Genomic DNA, 17114 nt, shown 5'->3' with positions numbered 1-17114 from the left:
AATACTTTATTAATTATTAACATACATGCACACATATACATCTTCCCAAGTTGGTGTTCTTTCCTTCTAATAATTTTTCACCTTTTCCTATGCCATTTTGCAAACAGGGAATTATTGCCCACAGCATATGCCTGGGGAGATGTTTATATTTTCCCATTATTCTGGTTATGGGTTGGAGCCAAAAGTATTTGTTGTTTTGAAGAGGAATCCCATGCATTTGAAGATGTGCATTACTATTACAGGAAAATTACAATAATGGTAACAGTACTTCCCTCAGTCTGTGTTTTTCCTGTGCCATGTGTGTGTGCCATTGACTCCCGCTACTGATCCCCACCATCCCCTCTGTCTCCCTTAGCTGTAACTGTCTCCCAGGGTCTCTCTCAGGAGTGAACCATGTCATGAGCAAAGATACATCTCAGCTGCGTGTTCCCAGACACAGTTTAACTCCCCCTTCCCACCCATACGTTGTGATCTGCTGTGCCCTGCGTGGGGACCAGCCACGTCTCCGTCTCACTCCCTAGGAGACAAGGCAGCTGCAGAATCTGCCTGAGGGGTTCCCCACTTACACTAACCTGGGCAGGGTTTGTCCACTCAGGAGTGATGATGTGAGATGCTCGATGTCACCTGTCAGCTCAGGGCTTTCAAAAGCAGCAATATTTCTGCTCTCTTCCACCTCTGCCCTTCTCCTTCGCCCAGCTTTCTTTCCAGTTCTGTAGCAGCCCTGGAGGTTTTCTGATCCCCTGCTGAGATAATTCAGCTTGCTAACCTTGCAAACAGCTATTTCCTTCCATTTTTTGCAGCTCCAGCTGCCCGCCAGCGCAGTGATGGGAACCCATTCCCTGCTGGGTCAGACAGACACCAGTGCTGGGGTGCAAAGGGGAGAGATCCTGCAGCAGAGAGCAGGGGCAGCGGGTGACCTGAGAAAGAGGCAGAGGCGTTGCACCCGTTCAGCAGCAGCGAGCTGCTGTGTTTTCCACCCTGTCCCATCTGGCCTAGATACGCATTCTGCACACCATCCTGTGGGATCTGCATCTCATTCAGGGTGTCCAGATCTTAAATTAAAATTCCAAATGAGGTTGCACTTTGGAATTTAAACATGAAGATGGAAGATTGTGTCACCTTAGTGGAAATGGCAGGGGCCTTCTTTCTGTTTTATATTGCTTCTCTTACACTAATTGGAGGAAAATCTGGGTGCCTTCCAGAAGAGCAATAAGCAACGGAACTAATATTTGTCATGTTCTCATCCTCTCCACAGGGAGAAATCTATGTGCAAGGGAATGGTTTGTCTGAATTTTTAAAAACTATTTATACATGAACTCATATCCAGGCATACAAACATGTATTTATTTTCTCTTAAGGGAGACAAGGTCAAAAAAAAAGAAGCTTGGGATAATTACAATGCAAAGTGATGAAGCTGACAATGATGCTGCGTATGCCTCTGAAAGTTTTTCTGCTGCCTTGGGATAGTTCTCCTGGAGCATCCTTCACTGAAGCTGCAGGAAAGAACATGTGCTGTAGAACAAACTCATTTGAAAGTCACCAGAAACTCCAGTCTGCATGTACTGCATGGCTGCTGTGCCAGCTGCAATTACTTTACCTCTTTAAATAGTTCGCTTACTGAGAAGTTGATTTTTACAAGCACAGGCCTTCCACGCTACTATTAGGACTACCAGACATCCTACATAATAGGGGGTTTCCCATATTCCAGTTGGAAGACCCATATCCTTTACTGAAATAATTTCGGATATCACTTTACTCATATTTTTGGCAGATCCAAGCAGTGATACATAGGAGTAATTCAGGTCACAGTGTCGTGGGGCTGACTGTGGGCATGACAGCTTGGCCTCCTCCCCAGCAGCAGGATGATGTTAATGGAGAGCAGCAGCATCTTGCTGGTCCTCCTCCTTTCTCCCAACACCACTGCTCTCCAGGCCAGGTTCCCCCAACCCTGATTCTCTCCACCTGTGCAAGCTTTCATTCTCCTCTAGTTTCTCATCCAAGGACTTGTAATGGTGTGTCAGCAAGCTTCTGAGTGCAGGAGGCAGTAAGCAATAGGTGGGGGCAAACAGGAGGAGGGTCCTGAAAAAGTCTTGTTATGGCCAGACAAAGCTTAGTGACAACCCTGCAGGTGAGGAGCTGGAACAGTCGCCATTGATCAAAATCTGATTTTATCACATTCTCCAAATCTTCTTTTTTTTCAGGTTGTTTTTTTGTTTTTTTTAATAGAGGTAGCAAACTGTGGATCATGTGCCATTGATGGTATGAGACTTATCTTCAAAGTAATGAATATCCCAGCACACAGACAGGACCTGTCATTCCCAACAGAGTTATCTGCTAACAGAGCTATTCTTGGTGCAGCCCGGTACCTGGCAGAGTCTGTGAATCCCTGCTTTGCATTTCTGGATGCACCTGTCCACCCCGGTGGAGATCAGTATTCTGTAGCTGCAGGCGTTGCATGGGTGAACAGTGAGAGACACTGCTGGAAACTTTTGCAGTCTCAGCTGCTAATATCTGTTGATGGTGGGAGCTCATGAAAACTTTGTCTCGGCTTAGTCATGCCCAAGAAGATGTGGCCACTTTTCAATAAAGTTGTAATGTGTTCATACCTGAAAAATAGCTAAAGACCTTTATTATTTTTATATTACAGCAACAAATGGCTAAAAAATTGTATCTTTTTTAAAAACAGAAAGCCACCTTTGGCCAAAGACCAAGCATGGGAAGTTTCATGCCAAAGGGTAAATGATCTGGAGATTTATTATACAGCACGGCCAGCTCTTGTGGTTCTTTATTGCATATTATCCAATATTAATGTTTTTCTCTTAAATTCTTAGATCAGTAAGTGAAAAATTCTGCTCTCATTTTTAAAATAAGTTTGTACTCCTTGGCTAAACAGAAAACATCAACGGAGTAGATAAAGCCCAAAGGTTATTACTACATTAGTAACTCATACTTCTTCAGTTTCATTTTGATCCATTGCTTTAGGCTGGTATTAAAATATTTTTTACTGAAATGGAATGAAAAAGTAAGGACTGTATACTGAAGTCTCAAAAGTAAGAGAAATGCAGGTTACTTGCATTCCTTTCTTCTAGACTTGCTTTATTTCCAAAGTCAAAACATGAAGACAATGCAACTGCTGTTCTTGTACACTAACTGTAACACTCAAAAGCTACGGAGGAGACAAAACAAGTCTTTTTCTTTTTATAACCCAGTCCAGCTAAGCCATAACAGGAAAAAAATAACACCTTACATGCTGGATGCCTTACATCTTGCTACTGGGGGTATTACAAAATAAGCTCTGTCTGGAAACCACTCCACTCTACATTGGTATGTTCATGCTTTGGGGATAAATATTTTTAAACATGAAAAACACTGCACTTTAAATGAAATTGTTTTCAGGTCATTATTTCTTGTTCTTTTTTTACACAGGTATTTAACTTTTGAAATCAGATGGGATGTAAAAACTTTTTCTCCCACAAATATAATTGAAGCACACCAATAAACACCTTGGGTTTGGCCTTTTTTCTAGAGCTACTGAATGTTCAATAAACTGAACAACAAATGCTATTAGTATTAAGTGGCTAATAAAGTCTGATTTATGTACTCATGTTAATAATAATCTGCTTGTGGAGTATGCATACTTCCCTATTAGCAACTTACTTAGAACATGATTTCCAAGAATATTGCATTGCTTTAAAGAAATAATAGCCTGGCTGTGGTTTAGGCTTTACTGGTAAATGGATAAAGTGATCAGTGGCTTAATTAGCATGAACATCATCTATTTCACTGCTTAAAAGCTGCAGAGGAAGAGGAAGCTCCAGAGATTTTTCCACTGTGAAGTAAGTCAAAACCAAACATGAAGGGATTTTTATACATATGCTTTACCTGTATTTCTTTTTCTTGGAAGAGTTCAACAAGGAGATCATATATAAATTATTCTGAAACTGCTTTGAGAAATGTACTCATAAGTTGAGAGTCACTATGAACATATTTGAAAACACTGTCAAAATGGATAAATTAACCCTTAAAACTCCTACGTAACGAGAAGGCAGTCTGATCTTCATGATGAGTTCTTAGGTTGCACTGCTCCCTGGAAACTTTATGGGAATCCTATCATAATATCCTACCACAAGCCCAGGCTATTGAAGGTACATTGCCATTTTTGTAAGGACAATGAATGGCTTCTGTAGCAAGTGGTGAAAATCGTGCGGTTCCACAGTCAGCAAACAACCCTGCCAACTCCTGCTACGAATGCTGCAACTGGGCGGCTCTCATGAGCAGGCAGAGGACAAATGGTGTTTTAAAATGAGCCCACACCAGAGATGAGGCTTCACTAGCAAGGACTGGTACAACTCTTCTCAGGACAGTGTAAACTTGTGTCATCTGAGATAACTTCAACCATGTCATTGTTTTGGCCTTTGACTGGTATTATTATTTATAGTTGTCTATTGTGCAGGCAATGTCATGTTCTATTTAGTCATGTCCATCTTTTGTCTTTTTCCTCACAGTTAGACTTGCCTATACTTGCAAATCAGCCTGGAAGAACGTATGCTAGTTTAGACAAGGTTTTATTCACTTAGACACCCTTCAGTATATAATAATCTGCCAAGTTCCTGTGTGTACATGTTGTAAAAGTATGACTTAGTTACATTCCACTTTAACAATAGTTTAGAACTTCTTTCAGACTTTTGCCATAACAAAAAAATTTTTGGTCCATGAGCATTGGAGTGAATGAAACCTGGATTCCTAGACTTCCTAAATACAAGGATTACCATGGTTTTTGCTCTTGTTATTGATCAAAAACTGGTTGAAATTTTTTTCCCAGGTAGGACCAAATTTCTCTTCTGCCTGAGCACTGTTCAACCTAATAGAACAAGAGTTCATGCTCTATCATTTCCCTCCAACATGAAACTCAGTAATGAGTTCCCATTCCTTTTCTTGGTTATTGTACGCTGCCATGCTACTTGATATTGGACACCATATTAAGAAATTAAGGACAATAAATAGACAGACAGGCAGCACACTCTTAACCTGTTTTCCTTAAGAAATTAAGAAAAAAATATAGCATTTCTATCTTGTAAGAAATCCTAATATTTTGATTCACCAGTTTCTGGCTGTGACTCCCTCCCTTCTCTGCAGCAACCTTGAGTTTGGCTTGTTTTCGCTCTTGCTCATCCTCAGTTTCTTCCCAGGGGCAGCCCAAACCAGACTTCCCACCCGACCCTGGCCTTTTTGTCTAAAAGAAACGTAACATGTAAAAAAGGTACAAATATATCAAAGAGATTATTTCCTTCCCAGGACCAAAGGAGTTTGCAGTGCTGGGATGCATGCAGTGTCATTTTGTGGTTTGGGTCCTGACCTAGTTTGCAGTCTCCCAAACTGGGAGGAACGTTGTATACAGCAACTCCATCTCTGAAAACTCCCAAAGTGCATGTGAAAACTGAGGAAGGCACCAGTGCAGACAGGAGGCACCAGTTTCCTTACTAATAGGCAACCATGATATTGGATATAGAGGTAACAGTAGCCCCAGAAAACATGCTTGGTTTGTGGTTTCTAAACCCTACTGAAATGCTATGCTTGAGTAAGTCCCAACCAAAACATTTTCAAATGATGTCTTTGAAAACCACTTGCACTACAAGTTCTTTCTATTTTAACAAAACTGTCTTCTGATAGGAAAGTGTTTCATATGCAATTTTTTAAGTAACCCTAGTAAACACATTATATGCTTACATACTGTATTTACTCCGATAGCTATTTTATACATCCTGGGACATATCTCTATCTTTTTATCTTCTTATGCTTTAAAAATAGTTTCTTGTTTTCTATTTCTGTTTAAAAGAAGGTAAGTTTAAATCTTTCTGAAGCAAAACTGCTTGACTTTAATATTGATTCAGTAGTCAAAAGAGGAAAAATGAAACTAATCATTCATACTGATATTAATCTAACCAGATGTATTCTCCATGAACTAGCTTTGATTAACAATTATTTGAAAAATTTCTGTTCATTTCTATATTGCCTCAATTCCCAGGTTCTTGGGAAATGTGCAGTTTTATTGGCTCATACATTTTATGGTATATGAGAGAATTATCTTTCCTTTTTCACAGTTTCCAGTTTTATTACTGCAAAGTCAGTTTATTACCTGTTAGCATGTTCCTAAAAAGAAAAAGAAAAAACAAGTATCTCTGTAGAGGATATTAAAGCTCTCTTTTTCAGGAGCCTATGCTGCAGCTTCTCCTAATGTCCAGATCCCATTCAACAATGTACATTTGGCAAAGACCAAAGACCATTTGGCAAAAGCATCTCAAAATTGATGAAAGATATTATATCATTTGAGAACCAGTTATGAAAATAATTTTTCATTAAAGCCTTCAAATAAAGAGAATCACCTATTCTTAAAACAGAGATAATCTGAATTTAAGAAATTTGTTTGAAAACAAAAAATTCCTCAAGACAAGATGCTGTTGACTTCATGGCATTTACCTGTGATAAAATATTTGGGGTTGAATTTCAGGAAGCAGGAGACATGGAAGCAGAGACACAGGAAGCAGAGACATGCCTAATAATGTCATACATAGCCCTTATGCTGGATTTCAAAGCAGGGCTGAATTTTATCCCCCCTCTCTCCCCCTTTTTTTTTTAAATTCAAAATCACACAGTACACAGATCTTTTTAGAAAGCTCTCAGTGATCTTGAGCATCTCTCTGACAGGAAGCCTTTTTTAAATGAGCAGGAGGAGAGTTGTTGGGGTTTTTTTAGTTACATAGTACAGGTTATTAAAATGAATAGGAAAATACATTTCCAAGAGAAAACTGGTAGGATGGGACCAGGTATTCAGCTGAATTCTGCTGAACTAGGGAGAGTTAAGCTAGCTTCCACTAGCTGAGTTTCTGACCTGCTGGTGTTTTGTTTGGGATTACACACATTTGTCTGAGAGGCAGACACATAGCTTGATTTAACAGCTTCTCATGCTTCTTCTTTCTATATTTGTACTAAACATCAGTTGGGTTCTTTGAATATTCATACTGAGTTTACATGCCCTTACTTTTCACATTCAGCTTTTGAATAATTATGTTCTGAGAACTTCAACAAAGGCAGCAAAATAATTTGCAAATCTGAGGGGCCTTGTGTACTCTCTGTTACCTTGAGGCCCTAGTCCTTCAGTTCATCATTTCTGAAGCTTTTCCGCTGGCAGAAGGTAAGAGTTTAAATAGCTTCATGTTGTGACTTGTTTTCTTGTGGAGCTTAATCAAGCTTCCTATAACTCATATGATACCTAGATTATTTTTTTTTAATTTTTTTTTTTGTTAAACATATATTCTGAGTAATGTTCACCATTATACATAAAAAAAGCACCTGGGCCTGCCATGGTAGATCTCAGGTAACCAATTAATACAGGGTTGAATGTACATTTTTGCAAATGACTTAGGTGTTGTCACAGTATGGTTTGCCATGCCTAAAATTTAGGCACTGTGCTCTGGGAATTAAACGTTGAGGTGCTAGTTCCCTGGAGGAAGTTCAGGTTTTGAGTTTGTGCCAGTCTAGATGTATTTGGGAGTTTCAGTGGGGAATCTCCCAAAACATTTGGCATCTGAACTATTCCTTTGGATGTGGACCACTTAATCATATCTAGCCCAACCAAAGCAGTCCCCTGAGGAAAGAGCTTACTTCTGTGCTCTAGACCCTCTTGAACCTCTAGACCATAGGTTTGTGAGTCTTAGATGGACCCCAAGATGTCCAGCTCAGCTAAAATGTTGTAGATTTGGGGCAGCATCATAATACAGGGAACAGCTAACGAAGACCTGAAAGGAGCCAAATATGCCCCAACACAATCGGTTGTGGTCTAGAAAAAGGGGCTGCAGATCTACGCACAGATAAAGGTTACTGGGTCTTGAAAGGGAGGACTGGAGGTATGGAAATACCTTGGGAGTGAAGGAGACCTCAGCACAACAGAGTAAATGCTGCTGGGTGTGGACAGGAGGACTGACAGAAAGAGGGTTGTGAGCAGCTGGATGAGATCTCCTAGAGCTGGATTAGATGATCTCCAAGAGTGCGATGGGTTTATGAGGAGGCTCTCATCCCTGGCTACTCATTCTTGACCCCACCGAGTACACTAACACCATTGTGGGGCTGACGTGAAAAACAACTGACTGAGTCTGGGTTAAAATCCCTTCTTAGGAATTGTCAGTGATATGAAACTAGGGGAAAAATGACAACTTTCTAAAGCTTACTTTATTTCTGAAAGCAACATCTTGTTCAGCTACATTTTGCTCCTACCCAAAGAGAAATTTAAGTCCCAGGGCCCAGCTTAGCAAAGAGAAATAAATTCATAAGCTTTATTCTGACTGCCTGAAAAAACAACAAATTTCCTGCCTTCTGAAAAGCATTAAACCAGCATTACATTGAAGAGTTTCCTGAGGCTTGCTCATTGAAAAGGAGTGCAATCTTGTTCCAAATTCTGACTCCACATTTTTACACTCCTGTCTCCCATCAGCCCCATAGTATTTTAAGTAGGCCCTGTCTACTAATCAAACTCCAGAACAAACCTGAAAGTCAAACATTTCAGTTCGACTCTGTGATTGACATTCTGCCAAATGCAAATGATGATTCCTTGGAAAACCCATCAACTAACTGAGGGACTGAAAACAAATTGCGTGTTACCCTAAGAGACCGTGGTTCTGGTATCGGCTCGTATACGAACTGTCTGCTCCTGTTCTGGCAGAAGCGCTGCCGACTCTTTAGTGGAGCTTTTCCCACCAGGAACACAGTATGGTTTAGACCCTCAGGTGTTAATTCAGCATAACTGCTTTCCTGTGTGACAGCTTTGCCACTATGCACCAATTTTATGATCTGGTTTTGGACCTTTAAGAACTGGAGGTCTAGGTAACCCTTGGAAAAACTTTATTTTTTGGTGCCAATTTTGGTGTGTTGAACATGAGTAGAAGGAGTAATCATAGTGACTTCCAACCTCCAAGAGTACAAGTAGCTCTAGGAGGGAAGACAGGCAATACAGAGCAAAAATATTATTTCATATGCCAGTCACAGATTAATTGAGATGGAGCAGAAATACTTGCAAGCAGATAAGGCACTTGCTGTAGTCTGTGGATGCAGCAGTCACTTTTATGTTTACATTTATGAAGCTCATCTCCATGTAGTTACAGATCACAAAGCTTTGAATTTGCTGTTTGGAAAGCCAAAGATAAAATACCCAGGATGGAGAGATAGGGCTGAAGATTGCGAGCCTTCCAAAGACAGTATCTTTGTATGTAATTTGTCTAGATGACTGCTGCACAATGCAACAAGTAAAACCTTTCATAGCAGAAAAATATGCAAGTCATTTTGTCTTAAAAACTAAATCAGAAACTGATTTAGCGTCTGCTCCAAAGGCTGTGAAACCAGCGAGAGTTTTTCCATTGATTCCAATGGGACCAAACTTTAAAGAGGATATATACGGTAACAAAGGCAGTGAAATACGCAGTAGCAGTGTGATCAATAAGGGTCCCAAATATGCACAGAAGAAGAAGAAGTCTGTGTGGTAATTACTGTAAGACAAAAGACAGTATGAATGGATATTTTAGTGGATATTGACTAGAAATCCATCTGATTTCAAGAGGGTGCCAGGTTCATGAAACAAGTGAAAGAGAAATGGGCACATACCAGCTTCAAGGGAGGAAGTTTGCTCAGCTTCTCTTAAAGTGATCATCCAAACGGCTCAGAGGCACAAACTATCAGAGACAATCACAGAAGACAGAAAAAAATATATGAGAGTCTGGAAGAAAAGGTGTGTTTTAAAAAGTGTACTCATTTGGTTCTGTCTGTGGATGACAGTTATACTGCTGAGCCCTGACTGACTTCATGGCTATGTATAAACCAAAATGAATGAGTGCAACGTGGCTACTCAGACATCCCTTACCTGGGGACTCTCACAATGAATCTTCGCAATGATCTGGAAAGAACATTGTAGGACTGTATTCAACTTTCCTCCCAGTCTGTCCTGCTGATCCCAGACTACTGTCAATTACAGTGCTACCTTACACTTCTCATGTTAAAAAGGACCTTTTCTCTCAATGTAAACTCTTTTGGCAAGGACTATTTGGTGAGTATTCATGCAGCCCCAAAATGCTTTGAGAGTACAAATAAAAAATACCAACTATTTGCCTCCTCTCTCATTGGCACACCCATGTGTGAATGGCTCCTCTTTGTCCTTTAATATCATTTACTGAATCATGATGAGTAACTGTGATATTATTTGATGTGCTTGGTAACATTGCAAGACCAGAGAGATGACTTTGTACAGAATAATCTACTGGAAAAGGTGCTTGAAGAGCAGGTTATTGAATCCTTTAAGTCATCCCTTTATGTAAGAAAGGTAATGACACAGGGTTTTTTAAGGCAGGAATCTAATACAATATAATATCTTCATATAAGTATCTTAAGGAATTCATAATCTGAGTGAAAAGAAAATGTAACTTCCAGCTGACAAAAGATCTTCCATCACTGAATTAGCAGCTCAAAACAACCTACTCTTTCAGCAAATCCCGAATAACATTTCCTTGTTTGATAATGTACAAATGATGTGAACCTTGGCTGTACTGCACGATGGGCTGACGTACAGCTCTGCAGCCTTTTTCACAGATACGCTTTGGGATCAATTGTGCGTGACCGTGTCACTAGCTGTATATGAAGCACCGTACCCTGGTGTGGTGGCCTGGGACACACATTGAGCCTGGCAGCCTGTCCATGGGGTCTATCACAGCAGCAGGGCTGAGGAGGCCTCCTCCCCACTGCAAGCTGGGAACAGCTCCAGGAGCATTTTGGTGTCACCTGTTCTCAAAGCTTGTCAGTGAAGGAGGTCCCCCAGCATCCTCAGTTAATTATTCCTGACAATATACATATGAGAATTAGTGTGTTTAATGCAGCTGGGACATGCCAGGCTTGCTGAGCACGGGTTTCATAGATGATATATACACAGGCAGTAACTCATCTGTACTGAACACAACCATGTGTCCTACTTGACACAGACTCCTCCGCAAACTTCACGCTAAGATGTGAGTGTGTCCAATGTGTGTGTTTGCAGGTGTGACACAGTTTATTGTCCTGGCCAGCAGACTTTTCATTTTTCCTCAATGACTTTTCTGAGAAAAAGAGAGGGAGAGAGAGAGTGTCCAGGCAAAGCAGGAAAATAAGCAATATGCATAGTATTGTATTTGTGCTTTTTGGAATAAGGAGGGCACCAGAGACTCTGAAGGTCTCCCAGTCTAGTCACATATTTTAAAGAATATTATAACGTTACTTTGGAAACCAAACAAGGCTGGAATCTGACTGCACCAAGTTTATGGCAATAGATATTGTTTGAAAGGTCCAGGTGGACTAAAGATATATACTTGGTAAACTGCAAGGGGGGGGGGGGGGGGGAAGTGTATTATACAATATAGCTATAATCATAAAGCACAAGATGTACTTTACGACCTTTTTCTTCTCTAGTGAAGAAAGCCCTAATAAGTCACTCCTAGCTGTGCCAGTCATGAATTATTGCTGTCTGCACAAAGGAAGATAAATATCGTAACACCTCATAGAACATCTCTCCCTTTAAATACTGTAAATGGATAAAGATATGAAATCCAGGGAGATACAAGCGGGACCTGAAGTCAGAAGTGAAAAACTAAGCCAAAGGATAAGAGCTGAATTAATCCAGAGTGTATCACTGTGAAAGCAAACCTTTGATATAAAATTTCTCCTATCCTAATGATGGACAGGGAAAAGAGTAGAAGCACATCTATAGTTGTCCATGGCTAACAGTGAGTTTTCCTATCAGACCTACAAAGGAGATTTTGTGGTACCCTTCAAGGTTTGCAGCTACCAGCCTATTCTCCTTGACCAAGCATTTTTTTACTGTCTTGGCTGAAGACTTTACCACCCCTCGCTGCTCAGCCCCACTCTCCAGCAGAAACTGTCTCCAGCAGAACAGGCAGAAGAGCTGCTTGTATGAGTAATCCCCTAACCTGTTTTACTAGTCCACTCCTTTTGAAATCAACCAGGTTCACAAAGAGCTATTTAAGCTGTTTAAGCAAATACATGGCTTGTGTTCACTGAAAGGGATTAGGAAGAGCAGCAGGGACAAGGGGCAGGTTTGAGGAGTTAATAAATTGTAGTAGGAACAATGACAAGCATCTGAGGGGACAGTCCCCTTCTCAGCCAGCAAAGCTGCAGCTGCAGAGAACATCTGGGCAAATACTTCCTCTCGCTTTGCTCAGCAGAAGCAATGCTAATGCTAGTGTATATCACAAAACTGGAACAGAAACAGCAGGGACCCTAAAAAAAAATCTAGAAAGTAGAAATAATGGTTATTTCTGATTTCTGTGAAAACTCCATCTAATTGCTCTCCTGAAACAATAGTTAGGAAAGAATCTCATTCAGGGACAGAACATGGGGTGAATATCTGTATATCAAAAAAACCCCAAAGCATCAGTAATATGAACCTGCTTACAAATTGGTGAGTTTTGGTATTGTGTCAGGTAGAAGATTGTCAAATACAGAGAGAAAAACGGGTATGATTATGAGGTTAAGATTAAAATACGATTGAAAGATAGTAGGAGTGAGCTTTGAAATGGCACAAGACTATTTTAGAAATAAAAGTTATTATTTATTAATATTATTTAGAAATAAAAGTTATTATCTAATGTTTTTGAAATGTGTCCAATTTATACAGTACAACAGTGCTATTCAGATGAATGTTTAATAGGAGTCAGGCATCTGATCTGAAGAAAGAAGGTTTGTGTTTAGTTTCATAGGTAGAGGGAAGTTTCACGGAAGTCTTGTAGGGGTATATGCTCATACATATTCTTAACTGAACTTTTGGTCTGTTAGTATTACTTATGACAGATTAATGGCCTTCATTTTAAAAGATGTTTGGGAGTTTTTGAAATTTTAGAGGCATAATAAAACTGATTTCCTGAAACTCAAACTGTAAAGTGAAACTCAAGGTAACTTCTGTTTACTTTGTTTACTTTGTAAACTCTGTAACTTTTGTTTACTAACTGTTTACTTTGAGTAGGGCGTTGGACCAGATGATTTCCAGAGATCCTTTCCGTATCATTCTATGATTTTACAGCATAAAATACTGAAAAACTTCATAAGGTAACCAGTTTTTCATTTTTTTTGCAAGGATTGTGTGAGGAAAGCAGGAAAACCCTAAAATTACAGGTTTTTTAAGTGACTCTGTATGAAGACGTTGATTTCTCCTTTTCACTGTGGTGCAGTGAGACCTCATCTGCTGTACACTGACAAAGTCTCATGCTCTCCCCTTTGAGGGGGCAAAGGTTCCTGCTAGCCTGGTGGGTGGGCAGACCTGGAGCAAACATCCTGTCCTGCAAAGCCCTGTCCTCTCTGTAGCTGGGGCCCGAAGGAACTGCAAAGAAATGGAAAGATATTCCCCAAATAGGCATGCAGACATATGCCTGTGACGTATGCCTCAAGGTACGCCCTGGGAAATTTTCAGAGCAGTTGAGTTTGTTGGCTAATTTAATCAAAGGGTTTAAGCCTTGAAAACAGACAAAAATGTGTAAGAACTTTCCTGGTTTCATGTTTTCCTTGCTAATCCTTTTTTCTTTTATCATTAACTGTTTCGATTTTATAAATAACCATTCCTTTTTGACTCGGTTTGTTCCATGATTGGTATTAATTATATATGCAAAATACTCGATTTTTTAAAATGTTGTCTCCATCAAGCTGTTTCATTCATTCCCATACCAAAACAATAGGAAAACCACTTACTCTATATAACCTAGAGGGAGTGGTAATCTATTATGCTTCCAGCTGTTGTTTATCCCGGCCAGCTCCAAGCCTGAGCAAATACACGTAGGTATGGGACCATCAATTTCCTTGCACATCCATGAATAATATCACTGCAGGTTGATAATCCATGATTTCTTTGACAAGTCTACAGTAACAACAAGGACAGTGTTGCATCATAATAGCTTTGAAATTTCAAATAGCATATTTCTGTTTCAGAGTGTATCAAAGAAAATTTGGAGATATCAGTATAAATTTTCTGACCTTTAAAACAACAAAATTTTCTGATCTTTAAACAATAAAATAAGATATTTAAAAAAAAATTTGTACATTACAATGAAACATGTGGTTGGCATAATGCAAGATATATCAATGTTATTTCCATTATGGAAATTCCCGGAGGCAGGTTTCATTCTGTTTTGTCCTGGAATCACCACAGGTATGTTCTTAATTTGAATGGCTAGTTTATTCAGAATATAATGGAAACTGGCACCATGTGGCTAAATCTATTCAAGAAAATGATTTCATCATTATGGTTTAGAAAAACATCTTCCTGATCTATTAAGAATACTTCACTGTTTGTAAGGACAACTTCAATGACCCAACTCAGGAATCACCTCTTTAGTCACCTCTTTAGAAAGTGATTAATTAGGATAAAAGGAACCTGCTGAGACAGTGGTCTCCCACAATTTATGAATCACTGTCTACATTTCTCTTTAGATCTATTGCTTCATGTTAAAGCTTAGTTTACCCAAAGGTAAACTTTAATATTTGTAGCTTTACTAATTTTTCATATCTTCTGTTGTTTGTTTTTTTTTTCTTACTTGGTTACTTTTCACCCTTTTTAAAATGTACACAATTACACTACATTAGCCAGTTCCACCTTTTTTCTTACATTCCTAGTTAGCTTCATTGTGAAGTTTTTGTGAACCAGGTGGGGAAGCTATAGACATACCAGAAGCATTTGGATGTTTAAAAAGACAAGACCACATTCACTAACTCCTTATGGTCCTTTGCACTAATCCAATGTGGCAAAAAAATAATAAATTCAGTTTAAATAGATTTTTAAGGAAAGCATCTCTCTAGTGAATCTGGTCCATAGTATCTACTGAAATCTTGGGACTGCTGTAACGCCACTGAAAATTGTTACTTTTCTGGCACCTAAAACCAATGGAAATTCCAGACAGTGATTTAGTTTGCCTATTTTTCAGGCCTGAAATGCCTAACTCTGTAGGGTATCTAATTTTGTTACATGCCAGAAGAATTCTCTGAGTACTTAATTTTATTCAACTATACATACTCTAGGGAAATCTGTATTTATCCCTCAACTAGAGCCCTCCTATGATCAGGATTAAGTTGAGAAACACTTGATTCCTCAAAAATAACTCCAAGAAATGCAAAAAGTTAGATGTCACTCTACAACTATGGTTCACTTAGTTTAATATCATCATAGTAATAATGGTGCTACTCAGGTTTTGTGTAATAATCCCACCGTCAGAACACTCACCCAGGAAATGATACATTTTGTTATTCAATTTTAACGGGATTGACTGCATATTCTTTGGAAAATGTCTTAACCACAAGCCATGAGATATCCTGATTAAAACTGCTCTTCACCTTTATACCTGAAGCTAACCTATTGTGCAACAGATGTGCAAGAGTTCTTGCTCCATTAGAAAGAGGGAAAGAGGAAAGGTGATTTTAACTCAGATGCTGGGACACTCATTTGAAACCATGGTCTTTGTTGGAACATTTATGCATTTTACATTATATTGTCTCCAGAAAGAAATAAAAGCAATCCTAGAGATAGGCACCAAAGGTGTACGAGCCTTTGCAACTGAGAGCTGTAGGCAAGGATCAGGCACCCCCTTGCCTGTAGTCTTTTGGGGCACATTGTTCTTGTACATCTACCAGAAGAGTGGCCCAGCTTTGATCAGATGGCTGGAGACATTCTCCCTAGGGATACTACATAGCTCAGTTGTGAGAGCCCTTTTGAAGGTTATATAGATTTAATTCTCCTCAGTGCCTAGCATCTGTATCCTCCCAGGTCATGGGTGAGCATGCAAAACCACTCAGCCATTGTGGAAAAGCAAGTACCAGAAAGAAAAGTGTTAATAGAGATAATTAGCATATCTTATAGTTTCTCTTTAGAGTAGAGAAAGATCGCTACTATTTTGGTCAATGGTGTGAAGGAGGAATTTAAAGCAAGAAAACTAGATTGCCTCCTTCAGATCTTCAGAAGCACTTCTGTCTCCTTTGGTTTAGGACAGCATGTAGGCTGCTCTGTTACACTGCAATTGCCCTGGGAGCTGGGTATTTAAAAGTTTTGTGGGGCTTTGCCCAAGTCAGGCACCAAACTTTGGTGGATAGCAATCTACCCTTTGCAAAAAGGGAGAAGAAATATTTAATTTGCCAACTGTATTGTAGAATATTCTCACAAGCCTAAACAGTGAGCCAAAATTATATCAACTGATGATTTTTTAAAGTTCCAGCATAGAGCATCTGACACCAAAGGATGATATTTATTTAGTTCAAAGATTTGAATTGTACTGAATATTAACTGAAATACGACCACAACACTGAAGTAATACTTTAATGACAGTCATAATACAAGTAAAGCAATATTTTCCACACAAATATGATACTACTGCTTTAAAAAATAACTGATCAAAACAATGTGCAGAAAAGGTCTCAACAAGTATTCAAGATAGTTCTGTTTCTGGCTCTCACTAGATCTAAGAGACCATGAATGTGACTGAATGTCATTCATGCATGTCTGTATGAAAATATATACATATACATATATTTTCTCTTTAGCTCCTGTGGAAAAACAGGTAGGATCGCTCAAATCACTCTATACGTAGTGAGATCAGAGTCCAGCTGTGAACCACAGCCTGCTGTCGTTCTGATGTGGTTAGTGGGTCCAGTGGATGAAGTCTGTTCGTGCATAGCAAGACTTGATGAAAACTAAAGTGTTTACAAGTGATCGTCCAGTCAACCTAAACAGTTTTATGACTACATAGGATGTTGAAGGTTAAAACCATTTCAGTATTGTATTTTGGTAGAAATATGCTATTGATGTCATGGTTTTTAATAATCAACCTAAACAGTTTTATGACTACATAGGATGTTGAAGGTTAAAACCATTTCAGTATTGTATTTTGGTAGAAATATGCTATTGATGTCATGGTTTTTAATAATCTCAGAAGGATTTCTATTAGATGATCAATTTATTCTTTTCACTTCAAATTGCCACTTGAGGTGACCCAGGGGCTAAAGGAACCAAGACTAATTTGGCTGTTTGCTTTCAGACAAGCAAAAATCATGAT

The 17114-nt window shown here is 39.2% G+C and overlaps 1 long non-coding RNA gene across 2 annotated transcripts in view; it reads right to left on the bottom strand.

The window, feature by feature from the left end:
- Positions 1–1378: 1378 nt before the first annotated feature.
- Positions 1379–17114, bottom strand: part of LOC140647169 (uncharacterized) — a 62525-nt gene continuing 46789 nt past the window's right edge. Inside the window, exons 1-3 of one of the 2 annotated variants that reach the window (XR_012040686.1) lie at positions 13768–13872; positions 9652–9719; positions 1379–2606 (exon numbers count right to left, since the gene is read on the bottom strand). This is a non-coding gene — a long non-coding RNA (uncharacterized lncRNA). Of the gene's footprint in view, positions 2607–9651; positions 9720–13767; positions 13873–17114 lie in introns of those variants that run through there. The other variant, XR_012040685.1, reaches the window with a different exon arrangement.

This window comes from Ciconia boyciana, chromosome 2 (genome assembly GCF_034638445.1).
Source record: "Ciconia boyciana chromosome 2, ASM3463844v1, whole genome shotgun sequence".
In the NCBI taxonomy this organism is placed as follows: Eukaryota; Metazoa; Chordata; class Aves; order Ciconiiformes; family Ciconiidae; genus Ciconia; species Ciconia boyciana.
Note: the sequence above shows the minus strand (reverse complement) of the source record. Positions and strands in the feature narration are given on the sequence as shown.